The following is an 18487-nucleotide window of genomic DNA, read 5'->3' as shown; positions in this document are numbered from 1 at the left end:
ACAGCCTTCACAAACGGACATACCGACGCTTTTTATTAAGGCAAAAAGTGAAAACAATCCAAATATCCACCTACAGGAAATTGAACTCTCTCTCTGAGGCATAGCTCTTAATATTACTCAGTGCAAGGAAACCTGAGTCCTCTGTGTTTTACTATTCCAAGTCCCCCAAGCCCAGGAGAGAAAATTAATTCACTTGGAGCACACAGTGGCTATTCCCATCCGGGTTAGCTACGTGAATTTGACTCCGAGTCAGCCTGCAGTCTACCGATGAATGAAATGCGGGCCCCAGCTAACTGCCCTTGTTATAGATGTAAATATTGTGCTACTCATAGAAACCGAATGGCCCTCTGACCAATATTCTATGTTGCTCCTTTCTCTCCCTCTGCTGCATTTTCTTCACCTGATCTTGGTTGAGGTCTGTTAAATCTCCAGAAATGGGAAGGAAGATGAGAATCAGGATCATGTGTGCAGAACAGTCAGATTTAAAAATCTGTGCTATAGTGGAATTTATTTTAATCTTCTTTCTGTCCTTACTGCCTATGATGAATGTGAGCCTCTAGGCAGACAAGCAAGACTTTAGTCTTAGATTCTAGTGCTCTCTCTCCCAGGAACTTTGTAGGATAGATAATAGTACAGAACAGCCATCAATCAAAATTTATAAGATTTGGTACCGAGGACTTTTATCTAACAAAGAACCAGAAGAGTAAGGCAGAATTTGCTATTGATCTGGTAGCAATGAACTAATTTATCCAAGTTATTCTTTTCTATTACCTTAAACAGTCAATAAATATTTGCACATTTACTGTAAATAAAGCACCGTGTTTAAGGAGATACGTTCTGAGAATTAAGTTTAGTAAAAACAATAGGTCGAAAACTGTTAATTAGGGTTAAACATGTTACAAAAAAAAAAAATACTACTAAACTCTATTTAATTCACTTTTCTACCAGAAGTTATGTTTTGTGTATCAATCATAGATGACGAAGATTGTTTCAGCTAGAATTTGACAATAGAGGCAAATATTTGCATAAACAAAATTGTTCCCAGAATTAAATGTGTAAAAGTAAACCAGAGGCATATTTCCTTGTTGCAACAAGGCCTACATTCCGTAAAAAGAATCTCATTTTCTATGTAAAGGAAATCAACTCTGTCTTTATGGTGTGCTACCTATTTTCATTCCACCACAAAATTTTTAGCTCTGGGTAGATGTGAGGCACAATTCCTGGTGCTAGGTATATAAAAATTAAAGTCTGAGCCATCGAGTTATGTATTAGTCTAATTGGGACGATAGAAGAGTGAACGGCTATCATCATCTAGTCCAGTCTGATCAAGTTATGTGAAATTCAATAACTAATAATTGGGTTTAGATTAGCAGCCAACTCTTCTAGCTGAGTCTTAAAATCGTTAGGAACTTATCAAGTGGGTGGCAGAATGGGAGCTCATGAGTGAATTACGGGAGACTGTAAGAGAGGGGAACATTCTAGGGAGAAGGAACCATACGATCAGTCAAACAAAGAGAAACCCAGTCCTGGAAATATACTCATATTGAGAGTCGAAAAGTAAAAATAACAGTTAATCCATTTGGTGCCTGCGGGAACTTGATCCTTAACTTGAGCAGTCAGAAACTTGGCTGCTTTTTATTTGTTTCAGTGCCTGTCTTACCTATTTGCTTCCAACTCTAAATGATTTATTCTTAGTGTCTCCACGTGTTGTATGAGGTATAGATATTTTAATTCTTAGCAGCCACAGATATTAAGATTTCTAAGAAGTATGTAGGGCAATTTTAAAATCCCCCAAAACTTTTAGAACTTTCAAGAGAGGCAATAAAATAAATTGAATTTTTCAGCATCCTAGAGACATTCATGTGTCAAAAGTAACCCCTTATAGCCCAAGGTTATACATAATAACTTTTCAAATTTCACTACAGTTTATTACAGTGAAAAACAACACCCACATGGCCCCGTGTGCATATTCAATGTACCAGCATCAAAAGAAGATAGATTTAGCTATATTAAAATGTGGTTTCTATGTTTATAATGACATGCAGCCACTTAAAAATTAATATACAGAACACCTTGTCCTACAAAACAGCTGGGGGAAGTCTTTGACTAGAAATTATCCCAGTTTGGGAACATTAGATTAGACATGAACATAAATTAAAGATATGATTCATTTGAAAGAGTCGAACATTTAAGAGGGCTGTTTCTACCAGTGGAAACAAAGATGGAGAACTGTCAAATAATTGTGAGTTGCTCGCAATTCTGCTTGGCTTCCAGAAATTGAATTGGGAACAGATGTCTGCCCACACAGTGAAAATGATCTTATTAGTAAATGTTTCTTTAAATGAAACACACGTTGACAAAAATGATTCCTTAGTGGATTCTAAGTCAAAGGAAAAGAAATATTAGATAAGTTGAAAAATATGCCATGGTCTTCAAATTTAATGAGCGGAGACTAACAATTTAGAGGTTATTTCCTGTGATGCTTGGGGCGGAAAAATCTTTGCAATTCACGTATAATCCATTTTTTTTGTTGTTGTTAACAACAAGAAATGATTGATGAAAAGATTGGACACATGAAAGAAGGCTTAGATTTCATCCTTTTTAGTTCAGTTTCAAACCCTAGTATATTTACTTTTATTTGTGTAGAAGCACCAAAACAGACTTTTACTTAAAGAATTTAAACAATTTAATTGCATGTGATTTCAAAAGAGGGAAATATTATTATTCATATAAAAATAATATAAATAATTTTACTTTATATTTACATTGATTCTCTGTATAGCTTTTGCTTTCAACTTCCGATATAGAACAGGTTAGTTTTGCTTACTCTGCATTTGTAATCAAAATTTTTGTGGCATTTGATCTAGGTGTTTGGTTAAGTTTTCGAAGTTGTCTTTCAAGAACGATTGCTTTTTTTTTTACTGAATGTTAAAATATGAATGAAGAAACATATTATACGGCATTGTGCCACAACACCCTATACAATATTTTCACACAGTTTGTTCTTCATAAATGTATCTTGATTTCATTGGAGAACCGACTCAAGAGGGGTAAGGTAAGTTTAATAGTTACCACCAGGGGGCAGCAGAGGCTGCAGGATCTTAACACCTAGCCGTTGTTCTATCAACTAAGATGGGTACTTCCTCCATTTTTGCTGGGGCGCAGTCCTTAGCTGAGAGTGCACATCAGAATGGTCCGGGAAGGTTTGAATCATAATCTCTGGGGAGGTGGAGAATGGCTAGGGCACGTGTAGTTTCCAAAAGCTACTGGTTATTCTCATGCATAAAAACAGGTAAGGAGAGAGAGGTATAGAAAGGATCCCCAAGATGAGTGCCTACTTTGTCATGGGTTGACCTTGGGGAAGTGTGAAATTATAGACCGTAGATACAGGGTTTTCAGTAGCCTATCTGAGGATATTTGGTCTCATATTTTCTCCTCACGTGATAGAAAAAAGAGTGAAATTGCCTGATCTGTTACTCCAAGGTCCCCTAAAGACCCATCTTTTAACTGGTATGGAATCTCCACTGAGCTATAAACTGTATTAGACTTGTCTCTACAGTTTAGTTGGCCCACAAAGACCTCTGATTATTCTCTGTTTCTATGTCTCTAACCAAAGTTGTTCCCATACTTTTAACTTGTCAGTAATTTCATCATTTGTGCAAATAAGAAAATCCTTCCTTCTTTAGTTCCCTCTTTACTAAGCTTTTAGTATTTATACTAAAACCATTAATGGTGGTTAGAGTACATATTTCTGATTCTGTCTTGGATATGCAATATTTTTTGGAAGTAGAGTTTCTTGCAAAGTACCGTTCTTCTCATGTTGGACTCAGAAGAGGTGGGAGTAACTTCTTCTGTTAGTCTTCTAATATCATATGTAAAAAGCCTTTCCATTTGTATATTAGAGCTGAATGTATAGCATTTAAACAAAAATTGAATAAGAACTGTGGGAAAATACAGGGGAAATAAATGTAGATATTTTTATAATTCTAGATAATATTTCTTACAATATTAGGTTGATTTTCTGGGCTCACAAGCTTCATTTTATTTATGGTAGACCCCAGTAATAAAAAAAAGAGTAATATATTTTCCTCTTGCTATCAACTAGTTCTTCTTCCAACTCAGTTTAGAGTATTGCAAACTCCTCTCTCTTATCTTTGTGGGCTATATAAGAATAATGTCAATTTTTGATATTATCAATAGTCTGCCAGTTTTTGTTTTAAATGAGAGGCTCAGCCACTGCATGACATACCAGCAGTCTCTGAGAAACACGTACTTGAACCTTCAAGGCAACAACAGCCTGTCGTGTCAATCCCACTGGAAACATTCGTCTTTCTTTTTGAGTTCATTGAATCTACATTTTGGTGTTCCTTGGAATTGTAATCATCTTCATTCAGGTACCTTTTTAGATAAACAGGGTTTATTTCTTTTTATGCCACCTGCCTGTTATTTCTTTGTTTTTCCCCTCCTGAAAAAAAAAAAAGGCTAATTAGTTAATATATAAAGTTAAATTGTCAAATGTCCCTGAGTCGAGAGTATTCACGTTCTCTGTGCTTTTCAGTGAGGCATGGATTACAAAGCCTGTTGGTTACTTCTCACTGTTCAATGTGTTCTACAAGGACTTAGTGCATTGCACTGAGGTAACAGTAATGTTCTTCAGATTTCTAATTTCTCTGTGATCTAATTTCTAATTCAAAGTCAAGACAGATAAGAATATTATATAGACATTAGGCTAGCAAGAAAAATTTCTTCTAGATTGGAGTGGACAAACAAATTCAAAGTTAGCCATAGCCAGCAAGCTACATTGGCTTCCTGGGCAACCAGAAATGGGGCGTAAGTGGTTATCTTCATGAGCTCAGAATGACCAGACAATTCTGTCTCTTTATTGTTATGGTGCTTTGTTGGTCATAAAATACAACACGAGGCTTAATCTGAGGCACTGTGACAGCTCAGAAGAAAAACCACCAATCTGTATTCAGGTGTACAAGGAGGAGGATATTGAAGGAATGTTACCCCATACTTTGTAAAATGAAAATCCAAACCAATTCACAGGATGCTAGTTTTATTTCTCTCCATTTGGATAAACTTGAGAACTTCCAGAATTTTGAAGAATAGATTTGGGATTCTCAGGTAGTCTATCCAGGTCAAACTGCCATTTCCATGTGGATGTCTTGCTATTAATTTGGATAAAATATATGAATGTTATCATTCTCACATTAGTCTAAGTCGCCCCAGTTGGCATCTGCCAGTTGCCATCATTTATTATTGTTTTAGAGGCCGCTTTCTTCTTTTCTCCCAGCTTTGTTGATATATATTTGACAAATAACACTGTGTAAGTTTAAGGTGTATAACTGTTGATTTAATACACGTATATAGTGCAAATGATTATCATCATAGAGTTAGTTAGCACCTACATCGAGTCATACAATTACCATCTGTCTTTTGTGGTGAGAATATTTAAGATCTACTCTCATAGTTTTCATATTGACCATTTAGTGGTCAATACAAAGTTGACGGTGGGTTCTGTAAAGGTTTTGCATGTGGGGCTGACTCTATACTGAGCGCAGGTAACTAATGGACTATTTAGTCTGAACATGGTTTCTGTATAGAATAGGATGGCACCTGTTCTCCTAAATTACTTTTAGGTTTTTGTTTCATTTGCCTCAGCTATCCGGGGCATGCATCTGAAAGCAGAGCTTAGCCAGGAAGTTATCCTCTGCCTAGAAAAATTGAAAATAATCATACCTTTCCCACCCCTACCCCTCAGCCACCACATTCTCCTCTCCTAAGACAGTCCCAGGCAGCTGCAAAAGGCATACTCGACCATGTGTACACAGAAGAGCTGCACTGATCTGTGAAGTAGGAGATAAAAACTCAGGCAGCAAAACAAACAAACAAAAACCAGAGGACCATTCAGATGACTCTTTCAGACCTGAGAAATTTAATAAACCTAACGCTATTCTGCGATTAGTATGTGAGTTCTGAGACAAAGAAAGGGTAATTTTATATAAGATGTTGCAAAAACAGTGTGGCATCTGCCCGGCCTGGAGCATGGAGGAGAAGCATTGGATGAAGCATTGGATGGGAGAAAAATAGCAAAGAAAATCCTGCCAGGAGGAGTTTACTGACCTTACTTAGAAGATGTTAAAGTTAACATGAGACCCGCATTCTCTCTTTAAATTTAAATAAAAGGCATAGTGTGGGATAATCCATCTTTAATTGTCCAAACGTTTTGTAGAGTCCAAAAGCACCATTTAAAGTACTGCTAAGGGAGAGTGGGTGGATTCAACTAACAATTGAAATGAGATTTTTGTACCCGGAATGTGTTTCAGCCACACAGATTGGTCTCTTGCTGAATAAAGAATTTCGGTGTTTTTGTGACTACCACAGTTAACTTCTGCATGTACAAAAGCCAAGTTTTGGCAAACTCTTTATTTGCATCTTCCTTAGAAACATTTCATGCACCAGAGCAATAATTTTGAGGTCTGGATAAAAACACTTTATAAATATATGATTAAATTTTGCCTTTAAATACACAGACTCTAGTTAAAGTCATGAGTGCTTTCAAATGGGGAGCCAGAAGTATCTGGTCAGAAAATGGCAAAGCTAAGACTTGTATTTTTAGAACAGGAGGGATAAAGAAGATCATTTGGGACAAGGCGCTATATTGTGAGTAAATGGAAGAATTTATCGTATGTCAACTTGCACTTTAATTCATGACCCACGGTCTGTCTTTCAAATGCTATGTTAAAACGCAAAGGCAGAGCAGCAAGAAAATTTGGGAAATGCAATAAGGTCGTGTCACACAGATAGTGCTGTCTCCTATGGATGTTCAGAAGAGAAAAAAAGTTTGAGTAGAAATGTTAAATGTTTCAGCTTCCTGAAAATATTTTATCCAGCAACAAATGGTTTATTACATAATTTCTATAAAAAAAAATAAATGTTTCCCTAGAATGACCCTAGAGGACATAGATTTAAGGAAAAATTTTAAATAGCATATATAGACATCTGACTCCAGGAAATTATTTTCTAAAAACAATCAAAACGTAAAATTTAATGTGTTCCCAGTGGAATGCAATTAGCAAAATTCAGAAGGTTGAAAAAATTTATGAAACAAACGATCTATTTTTTTCTATAAAAAATGTTGGAATGGAGTCAGGGAGAACCTATATACTAAAAGATTTAAAATAAGTATCAGCTAATTTAATATATGGACTTTATTTGAAATTTGATTCAAATGAACCAAATTGTGAACAAAGTTGCACAGCATTTATTTATAAGGCAATATAGAAAATGTGAACACTGATGGAATGTTTGATCATATTAAAGAATCTCTGTTAATTTTATTCAGGTGTGATGATGTTTAAAACAAACAATTTCAATCAGTTGGAGGTATATGCTGAAATCTTTACAGATAAAATAAGTTAATGTGTTGGACTCAAGACTTTTGGTCTTGGAAAGAAAGCCAATGGAAATGTTTTAGAACAGTAGGGTACTCGATTTCTTAGCCTCTATCTAATTTAAAGACTTTTAAGAATTTCCTATTAGCAGTATATGTGTGTTAGTTTCTTGGTATTTTCAAATGATTATATTCAGAGGAAAATCATATTTACCACTAAGAGAGTGAAGTGAAGAACTGCACATGTAGTTTGTAGAAGAAAATACATTTTATATATTGTTACTTTGATTCGAGGCAGTCAGAATATATCCAAGATGGCCTAGTTTTTCATTTAAGCCCATTTCCTATCATCATCATCAGGATGCCTTAGCCATTTTCTCTCTTCTAGGAGGTAGTGCCTGGTAATGCCCCTTTCTAACTACAGGGCCATTGGGCAGGGATGCCACCGGGCTGTATGTCTGGAACAAAGATGAGTGGAGGTCATAGTTAGGGTTTTGTGGGGTCATGCTGCCAGATGAATGGAGAAGAAACTCAAGTCAGTCTGCAATACTCAGATAGTGAACGAATACTTTGAAGGTTAACAAACATTCTCTATACCTCGCTCTCCCTTATTTTATTTTCCATATTATAGCTATGGGATAATATACTGTGTATATGTATAGCATATGTACATAGGTTTAAATTTGAAGAGTTAATCGTTGATGACTTAAATGAAGATATTACTCGAAAAAGCTCAATAAAAGAGTAACAAGTCAAAGGAAAGCCCAAAATACAGATACTTGACAGGAAAACAAAATAAAACAAAACAAACAAAAAAACAAGCGACAACAAAAGAACAAAGGTCATAGTCAGTAAGGCCCGGGAATGACATAGACACAGCACAGGCAGCAGAATCCAGTTAGTAGCTGAACGTGCACACTATAGGTCTTGGAACACAAAATAAAAAGGACTTGGGAACAAGGCAGAAGGATGGAAATGGGATGGAAAATAAATTGGAATCTGAGAACTTGAATGACTGCCCAGGTTGGGGGAGGTTAGTAAGTGATGCCTCAGTAGTTATATATACATAAATCCTGGACCCATTTATTCACTCTTTTACTGAAGGTTTTTGGAGACCTTCTGTGTACCATGCACTCTTCTAGGCACTAGGGATGCAGCGATGAACAGACAGTAGATGCCTATAATTCCCTATCTGTGGTTTGTATCTATCAGTTATTGCTGCATTCAAAAAGAATAACTTGAAACCCTCTTGCAAAAATGAAGCATTACTCTGAATATAGTACTAGATATGAAGGAAACAAACAAACGAACATGTGTACTGCCCCATAGCTAAAGGAAGCACCAAAAGTGGATACTTATATGTGATGAAAAGCTGACAGTTTCCTCTTCCTGTGTCCGGACATAACTCCTAGGATAATTCAGGCTAATCTCACTCCCATCATGAAAACTGCAAAATAAACATTTCAAAGTCCAAAGGAGAAAGGTGCAGAGCATGGATGGAAATGCTTTGCTTTCTCTCTTTTCCTTTTTTTCACTCCTTTCTTTCTATATTTTCTCATGAAAATAAGCTTGAATAGCTTAAGTGGTTTCTGAATTAAAAAAATAATCAGGCACAGCAGGTACAAGAAACCAAACAAAGACAAATGTGACACACAATTGAAGATAAGCTGCATGTCGTGCTGCATGAAATGAAGACTATGCCACCTAAATTCCATGAAGAAAGCATCCATTTCTGCTTGTCCTTACCACTGGATTCCCAAGGACCTAGTATGTTTTCTGTTACAGATTAATAAATATTTATTGAATGAATGAATGAATGAATGACAAAGACTTTACTGACAACAAAGAAAATGAAGTATATGAAGATGGTGATCGATCTTGCAGTCTCGCATTCCTTATGTCTATTTCCTGTCTTATTTAAGTCTTAATGTCCGCTTCTCTAGGTGATCATGCTCCTTTGTATTCTTATTCTTATAAGATATGTTAAACTAGATAGAATTTTTTTTATCCATGACACTATCTAAATGGTATTAGATATATGCACTTAATGTGCATTACATATCAGTAGTTAGTGTTCTATACATACTTGGGATATTGAATTGAGAAAATTTTATCTCCCCGCATTAGTAACGATTTGAAAATAAACCCAAATGTGCATCATGTCAACTCTCAGTAATTCAAAGACTGGTTATCTCTTTAGAGGATTTTCAAGATTCTGTGCTGTTTTTCCTTTGACTGACTGATAGGTTCTCCTGGGATCAGTCTAAATTACAATGGTTCATTAGTATGCAGGCACAAAATACTATACTAGAATCCATAATTTATAAAGGGGTGTGAAAGAAGATGATGGAGAGACAAAAAGTAAAATGTACTCGGTGACTTTGTTGAAGGTCGTCACCTGTGCCTGGGTGTCTCTCAAAGCGAATCAGCTTAGTGTACCTTTATATTTCCTTTTCTCTTCCTCCCCCTTCTGCGTGTGCCCTGGGATGGTAGTGATGGGTCACAGAGTCAGAATAATTGGTGGTAGATGGTCAGAATAATTGTAGCAGCATCTGAGAAAGAGTTTGAAATCAAATTTGCATCTCCTTTACCCAGAATCCCACACGAACACTGGATGGAAATATATTCATGTCAAAGGAAAGTCCAGAGGGTAGAAGCAGAGTCGATTCTCAAATGTGCTACTCAGAGCTATTTGACTTTGAGTGGGTTATCTAACCCAATTTAAAAATTTATCTCCAAATGAGAGTAATGGTACCAAACTTATATAAATGTAAGAATTAAATTTGTTAATGCATTTAAAAGGTTCAGAACAGTGTTTGGCTATTGTTAGGGTGCAAAAATGCTAGCTAATAATATTTTTTCAATAGAATAATAATTAAATATTTTGTTATAATGAAATGATAAAATAATTCATTATGATTATGATTACTCTCCAGTTTTGTCAGGTGATTGTTTTAGCTAATAAGTGGGTTTGCCTTCATAGAAATCTTGTAATGTGCAGATGTAATGTTCTTTAACGTTGGCCTGGTAGACATTCTTTTATGATAAATTATGGTAGATGCTTAAAATATTGATTTAAAGGGATTTTTAGAAGTGATTTATTCTAACTTGCTGATTCTGCAGGTGAGATCATGCTAAAGCAATGAAGCTAAATGAATGGCACGTGTCACAGGTAACAGTCACAACTCTGATGACTGCCGAAGTCTGTACCACTGTGTCCAGAGAAACTGTAGCCTTATTTAATGAATTCCTGGTTGGACTATGAAGCAGACAGTTGACTCAAGGTGGACTCATGGGCTTCTCTTTCCTAGCAAAATGAATTTATGACTCAGAAATGTTACATCTCAAGGTTGACGTTAGAACTGAGAGGGCATGTTGGCTGCAGGACGAGTGCCATGCTGCCCAAGCACACAGAGATGCAGAGACAACCAGCCAACACAGGCAATGGTATAGAATTGCAATCATGTTGTCTCTCCCTACTTTGCTTCTGCTGGTTGGAATGGGTTTCTGCAACCATAACCAAAAGAGCCCCGACAAGGACTAAATTAGTAATCATTTTTGTACAGATCAAATAAGTATTTAACTGAAAGTTTATACCTTATCCATAGACATTAATTAATGTAACTTGGAATTGGATTTCACAAATATATGACATTTTAGATGTCATCTTGTCTTTCATAAAATAGGGCAATCTGCTAATAGCTCTGATCAAAACGTAAAACATTACTTAAAGTAACATAGAGCCTTGAAATGAAGGTATGAAGGAAAGATTCTTTAATTTTTCTAATTGCTCTTCCCTGCTTTAAAATTAGCCAGTATTTTATCTTTAATGGTAACAATTATGAAGAGGAACATTTGCCAGCTAATTTAAAGGTTAGCCACGATGGCAAGACATTTAATGTCTATGGGAAAAAGAATCAGCAAATTGCTACATTGTTACAATTAACATAATTGATTGTCCCAATGAATACCTGAGATATTTAATTCATTTTCTTCATTGAATCATAACCACATCTGCACAAAGTAGGAATTAGACACAATAAATATTAGTTTCCTGCTTTTGCCTGCTAAAATAATGTTTTTAATAATAACAAGACTTTACTTTTCATTTAAAATATTTTTCTTTTTAAAAAAACAGTTTTCACTTTGATTATTAGGTTCACATCCAGTAACTCTTTCTCATTGACAGGCAAGGAGAGGGAAGGAGCTCAAAGCACTTGGAATGGTAATGACATTAGAACTGTGTCATTGCCAGCACTAAATGTGTTCTCTGGGAACTGAGTCTTCACTGCCATTTATTAGTGACCTTCAGCTCAGTCCTTGTCATCACTCATCTCTTTTCTATGGTATTTTGTGTATATAGGGGGAACGGGAGAAGTGGTTTTGAAAATCCAACTTTCCACTCGGTAATCTGAAGAAATTAAGACTTTATTTTTTATGTACATAATGTTTTCTAAATAAGATGTCTCATTTGTCAGGCTGAACAATCAATTCTCTGAAGACAAAAAGCCCAGTCATATTTATATGGCTTATAACATTCTTACAATGGCCACATGACAGGAAAGTGTCTGCTGTGGCCCACCGTTTCTCAAGCCAAAGCACACATCTGTGCTCTTTGGATGTCCTAAGGCAGATGCTGTCCTTTTCCAGCCAAGTAGTGTGGTCTGCCACTTGGTGTAATAAAGCCCCTTGAGAAGCACTATGAACTTGACTGGCTGGCTACATCTTTGTCTCTGCCAGCTAGTAATGATTAGTTTATTTTTACAAATTGCTTATTGAATTTTGTATATGTTCTTACTCTTAAAAGTGACAACCGTACTTTATGAAAAAAGAAAATACTCTATTCAGCTTCAGTGTTTGGTACCTTATTACAACAATTCTGTTTTCTGATAGAATACAGAGTCATATCTCAAAATGTGCAGATAACTGCTCTATCCAGACCACTAAATCAGAATCACTGGCAGTAGGATTTAGAAAACTTCAGCCTAAAGTCCTCTCCAAATTGAACTGGTTTATTGAACCCTTTGGATGTCCCTTAGGTGTGGCTGCCTCGCTGAGTCTGCAGTACGTCTGGCTAGCTCTAGAATGCATTATTAAGATAAACTTTGCAGCTATCCGGGTCCTCCAACATGTCTTTACCTCCATTTTCTTAACTTCCTTCAGTAGGTCTCAACATGTGTTGGAGAAAGGAATATCATTTTTTTTTTGGACAACTTCAAACCCTCAAAACAAATAAATGATAGTCTTCTTTTAGCCTAGGCGAAGGCATATACCAGTTCATACCGAATCAGTTTTGATTATCAATGCCTGTCTATCTATCCTCTCTCTAACACAAAATTACTGAACATTTATGATGAGCAAAGTACTCAGCAAAGTATCATCAGGAATACTAAAGTGCATCCCACACATCCTCAAAGGAGGTTCGAGTGCAATGATATAAACACCTGAGTGCAATGATAGACCAGGTGTAGTTAGGGGCACTGGGTTTAGCAGTGAGGTGATTCTAACATGAGCAGAGTGTGGCACTAGGAGACCTTGAAGTTTTAAACTTGGACGCTTGGACACTGGTGAAGTTTTGAGAGGTCACACTTGAATCCCCACACTGTCCCATGTGGCATTATAAAGACTTACTAGAGCTAGGAGACAACAGAGCTGGCATGAAGAAGGAAATACTTTGTGTCTTCTGTCAAGGATGAGATTGTGCTGTCATTAGAGAATAGCTGAGCCAGTTTAGAGCAGTGGAGCTCTTTATTTTAGTTCCTTATCCTTTTTGCTATTTGGATGTAATCTGACTTAGTGGTTCCCCCAACTGAAAATGAGATGGCGATTGTAACAGATGATGGAAAGAACACCAGACTGAATGCTTGCCAGTTGGTATGGTTGAACCCTTCTCAGCTTGGAAATTCAGAGGAAAGAGGGACCTCTGTGTGTTGAAGTAGTCCCTTCAGGATCTGCAAGAGTCTGCCTCTCACTATTTTTAGTCAGGTCTTCATCAAAGTCTCCAGACAGGAACCTCTCCATTTTTATCCTGAGGCAAAACAAATAGCGAAACTCCAATGAAGATATACAGGACCTCTTAGTTATAAATTTTTTTTTCAATTTTATTACAAAGTAATAAATACACTTTGCAAAACATTAGAAAACAGGTCATATGAGAAGAAGAAAATAAAATTTCCTTCGTTTTAACTTTTTTAGTGTTTAATCCTTTTTATTTTTTCTGTCATATGCACTATGGATACATATTCATATCACTTTCCACAAAAATGGGATCCTTTTGCACAGTTTCAGTACTTGTATTATTACAAAATTTAAGTCCATATTCTAAATATCATTCCCTGTCCTTTGAGATTTATCTTTGGCATTATTTTAATGGCTGATAATGGCTTATTACATATAATTTTAACTTTATAGAAAGTTCTCTATTGCTGGACATTTAGGTTATTTCCAGTTTTGTGTGAGTACGACTACATTGACGAGTGTAACTACATATCTTTCAAAGTGTTAAAATTTCCAGTCAAAAGATCAAAACGACTCTTGTGAAACAGAGCCGTAGGCTAATGGACTTTACTACACCTTGGTACCTCGGTAGTTAAGACCTTACGAAAACTGGGAAGAGTCTTACAGAAAATAGTTCTGGGTTTTTAGTTGGAGGTAAAACTTGCTCTGCTCTTTAAGCAGAGGAGATTAGTCCAGTCTGGGAAACGGACTAAGTAAATCAGAAACCAGGCAGATTAATGGTTTGCGGACAGAGTTTCAGGGGAAATCTGGCTTTAATGTGATTGATGGCCTCCAAGTGGAAAATAACAACATGTCTGGCAAATGTTTAACAATCTTAAAAAAAAAGTCTTCTGTCCAGTGAGTAAAACTTTTAAAATACTCTTATTTTAAAATTATTGTTTCAAATTATGTTGTTTTTATAAAAATCTTTTAAAATCTATGAAAAGATACATTTAATAAAAATTCTTTAGAGAAATCGTAATCAGCATTTCTAACTAAAGAACAATTGTGGGAGGGAGAATTCTTTTCAGAAATACAAAGAACAATGCCAAATTTCTGATTTTCAAAGGAGTTGTTAAATAAGGCACAGAAATGAACTGGGGGAAAAAGAAGTTCTAAAATTTTATCAAGATTCTCTCAAGGCAAAGAAAGCGTATTGCAGAGTTTGATAGCATAAAGATTAGGCTGGGATTTTTAAGATAGGCATGTTGAGATTAGAAAACTTCATAAATCTTGCTTATAGTATGAGCCTCTATTTAACTATGCGGGCCATGTTCAGATAATTAAAATAAAGTCTTATGCTTATGCAAGTCTAATGCCATGGATAAATCAATACGGACTCAATATTACAATTTAAGAAAAATGAAAGACTCCCACTCCCCTTCTGATAAACAGTAACAAGTAACATTAAAACTATTTTAGGATTAAAAATTTTTAAATGCTTTTGGTTTTAAATTATTTTATCAAATTACATTATTTTTATTTTGGAATCTTTTAAGAGTGATAAAAAGTTACATTTACTAAACCTCATTAGAGAAATCATGATTAGTATTTCTAACTAAAGAACAATTTAACATATATATTACACATGCCAAATAGAACTTAACAGTTATATATGTAGATGGATTCTCCAACAATTTGGAAATAAGAGAAATAGAAGCAACCTCTGGAGTTATATTTTCTTAATTAAGATTTGCTTGACTCTAATGGATCTGTAATAATGAAGAATGCATTTGAAAGAAGAATGTATCAACATAGGCAAAATGATTAATATAACAAAGGAGTCAAATGGTTAACCTCTGAAAGTGCGTATGTCTAGCTCTCTTCAGAAAAAAGCTGGATTTCTAGTATAGCAATATGTCTGTTCCTCAGAGAGGTGTTCTGAACTCTTTGCGGGAGGTGTCATTTATCTGGGCTTGTTTAGAAATAAGAAAAGTATAACTACTCCATAAATAAGAAACATTACAGCTTTTCACCCACAATTTCCTTATTTATTAAACAGAGCCATTTAATGAGTAACTTCTATTCCCCTTGCTTTAGAACATTTCACACCTTAAGTATGCTGGTAAGTATGTAGTATCTACGTAAATCTGCTTCTAACATCGTCAGGGAGAAATACCTAAGCTGAGGATGACTATTGAAGTCTGGCACCTTAAGCGAGAGGGTGATGAGAATCATAAGGTTCAAATAGCTCAGAAGGACAGGATGGAAAGCAAAGAATGATTTCAGGGGGAAACTGCCATCTCCGAAATCTCTGTAAAATGTTCCCCAAATATGAGTGGTGAATGCATTTTGTTTAGAAGGCTCTGCATATGAGAGAAGCCAGTGTAATGCTATAGTCATCAAAGGGCTGCTTGAGACCTGCAGATGTCTTAAGCCAAAACGTAGTTTTGAGTGGCCTGTTTCTCATGTGACTGAGTGATCTCGCGATGCTGCCAGTCTGATTTATATTTGTTTTTCTTTCACATTATGCCCGGGACTTCCAAGGTCCAAGGCAAGAAAAACACTAGGATCTGGAAATGGTGACACTCTGGGTTAACAAATTCGATCAACATTCAGGCTAACTTATTTTTGTTCTCTTTAATTGTTTATCTTTTTGTCTTTTTATCCTATTATATGGGTTCTTTATCTTTTCGCTCTTTAAAATTTAAAAAACTTCTACCTATTATATGTATTTTTTCCATATTATTTAACTATTCTTTTACTTGGCATCATGTTTACTTCATGATTTAATATTTTCTATTTTTTAAGAATAATAGTTTACTTTTTTAAAGTTATTTTTGCTTTGTGCATTGGTTCTTTTACTTTGCGATATTGTCTTTTTTACTGTGTATGGATGGTGGTATATTTTTTTCTGAGTTTTAGTCTTCTTTTTAGAGTTAGAAGATTTCCTCAAATATCTGCTAATTTCTGACTGGCTTAAAAGTGAGGCAGTAAACTGTGTCTGTCAAGCCAGCTATAATATTGAGCGATCCCCAAATCTGTAGTTTTCTATTTCTCCAGAGAAGGTGCTACAGTCTTCTGCCTCGATGGGCCATTGACCGACTGCTTGATGGGTAAAGAGGACTCGCCCTTCGGCATGTGTGCTGTACCTCAGTCCTGCCCTCATCTGCTCCTGGTGGTCCTGGTATAATTTCTGCAGGGAATAAACCTACTAAGTTTTGAGAGGTATAGGAGGAGATGTTGCTTTAATTGAATGGGGACCAGAACCCCAACTCCATATCTGAAGTGTCAGCCAATCCCGGTGTTAGTGTCTCACGCCTTGTCCCACTTGCCGTCTCACCTTCAGAATTCCTGGTTCCCAGAAGTGAATCGTTCTGTCAGTATGTACCTCTTAAGACATGGAGTTTCAGCTTCTTCACTCTGTTAAGTCACTTCCCACTTCACTATCTGCTTTACAGCTTCAAAGATTTATTGCTAGCTCTTGTCTCTGTTACGTGAGCTTCTGCTCTCTTTGTCTTGCATGTGTACCATGTTTATTCTATTTGTGTCATTTTTCTCAGCTGATTTCAGGATGGCATAGAGGACAGTGATTGAGCCTACAGCCACGTTTGTGCATTAGCCCAGACTTTAACCTCTAGTGCAGAGCCTGAAAATGGAAAGGAATGTGTACAACCAGGCTTGGGCAGGACCTTCTGGGCCACTGCCCTCTTGGATGAACCTGCTTCCTCCTGTCCCATCTCTAACATTAGATGTACCCTACCATGTCTGTGCCTTGTTCTCCAGGCCATACTGACCACAGAAAAAGGAGAGGCATATCTTCTTCCTTCATATGCTTATTTTCTATGCTGGTATTACTTCCACATCACACAAAAGGACATGATGCAACCAAGTGGTCCCAAAATTATACAATTGTCTGGCTTCACCACATGTCTCAGATTTTGAGTTATTAAGCTATAACACATGTTAGACATCAGCAGCCCTGGATGCACAGCTCCAAGCTGCATTCAGTTTCCTTTCAGCCTCTCCTTGGCAATGGTTTAGAAATCTTGGGGCCGTAGCTAATGCAGAGTTTCCCTTGTCAAAGACTAATGAATAAGACAAAGGGTGACAGTGACAATCAATGCAATAGAAGTGACACCAATTACTTGTGGAACAGATACAATCATTTAAGCTGAGAGAACTGGGAAAAGCACTGTATCATTGTTTTTTTTTTTTAAATTCCTTTTTCCTTTTTTTTTTTTTTTTTTTACGACCATGAAAAACAGAGTTCCTAGCCTTCTCTTAGAGGAATTCTTCCCTATTACAATTCTGATAGCCAAGAAGTTCATTATGTCCAACCTAAATTGCCTCTGACTTAATTTAATGCTATTTTATTTCATTCAATTCACCATGGAAAGGGAAAAAGTAATAAGTTTCAATTTCATAGAAACCCTTCATATACTTGAAGACAGTGATTAAGCCACTTCGAGTTTTTCTTCTCCAGCCTAAACAACCCTGACAAAAATCCTCCTGAAATGATTTTTAGACTGGGTTCCATGGATGGTATTTCTCTTAGTAAAACATGATCCGACAGAAGTTTTCAGAATGCTCTCATCCTTTCTGATGTTTTGGCTACACTTTTTTTTTTTTTCTAACTAGCCATGTATGTCAATTACACTTTATAAACCTCCTTTACAATGTTTAGCACTCACATACTCAAAACATACAGGTCTTTCAAAAATACAACTTTATTCTAAATTAATTAGAGCAGATGCCATGGTAATTCAAAGGCAATTACTGGCTAACTTTGGTCTTACGAAAACATAAACATTAGTCTCCGAGGCTAAATTTCCGCTTTCATATGGTCACAATTTGGAGAACCGCTGTGTAGACAGGAGTGTTGCTGCCAGAGACACTGCTGGGAAGCAGCCCTAAGTGTGCCCTGCAGTTAGTTTGAGCCAAACAAAGAAATGGTAAAAGCACAGATTTAATCAAGTCCAGTTGAGAACACAGAGTTGGAGATTGTGTCTGGGATCAGAGGAGTTATAACGCAAAGCAACTTTCTAAAGCTTCTCTAAAAGCACATAGGTACCTCAGGGTTTCTTTTTCCATTAGAAAATATCATGCCATAAAATAATTAATAGCTGCTCATGGGATTTTGATGTGATTGAC

This window comes from Pteropus alecto, unplaced genomic scaffold (assembly GCF_000325575.1).
Source record: "Pteropus alecto unplaced genomic scaffold, ASM32557v1 scaffold72, whole genome shotgun sequence".
NCBI classification, from domain to species: Eukaryota; Metazoa; Chordata; class Mammalia; order Chiroptera; family Pteropodidae; genus Pteropus; species Pteropus alecto.
This window is presented reverse-complemented; position numbering follows the sequence as displayed.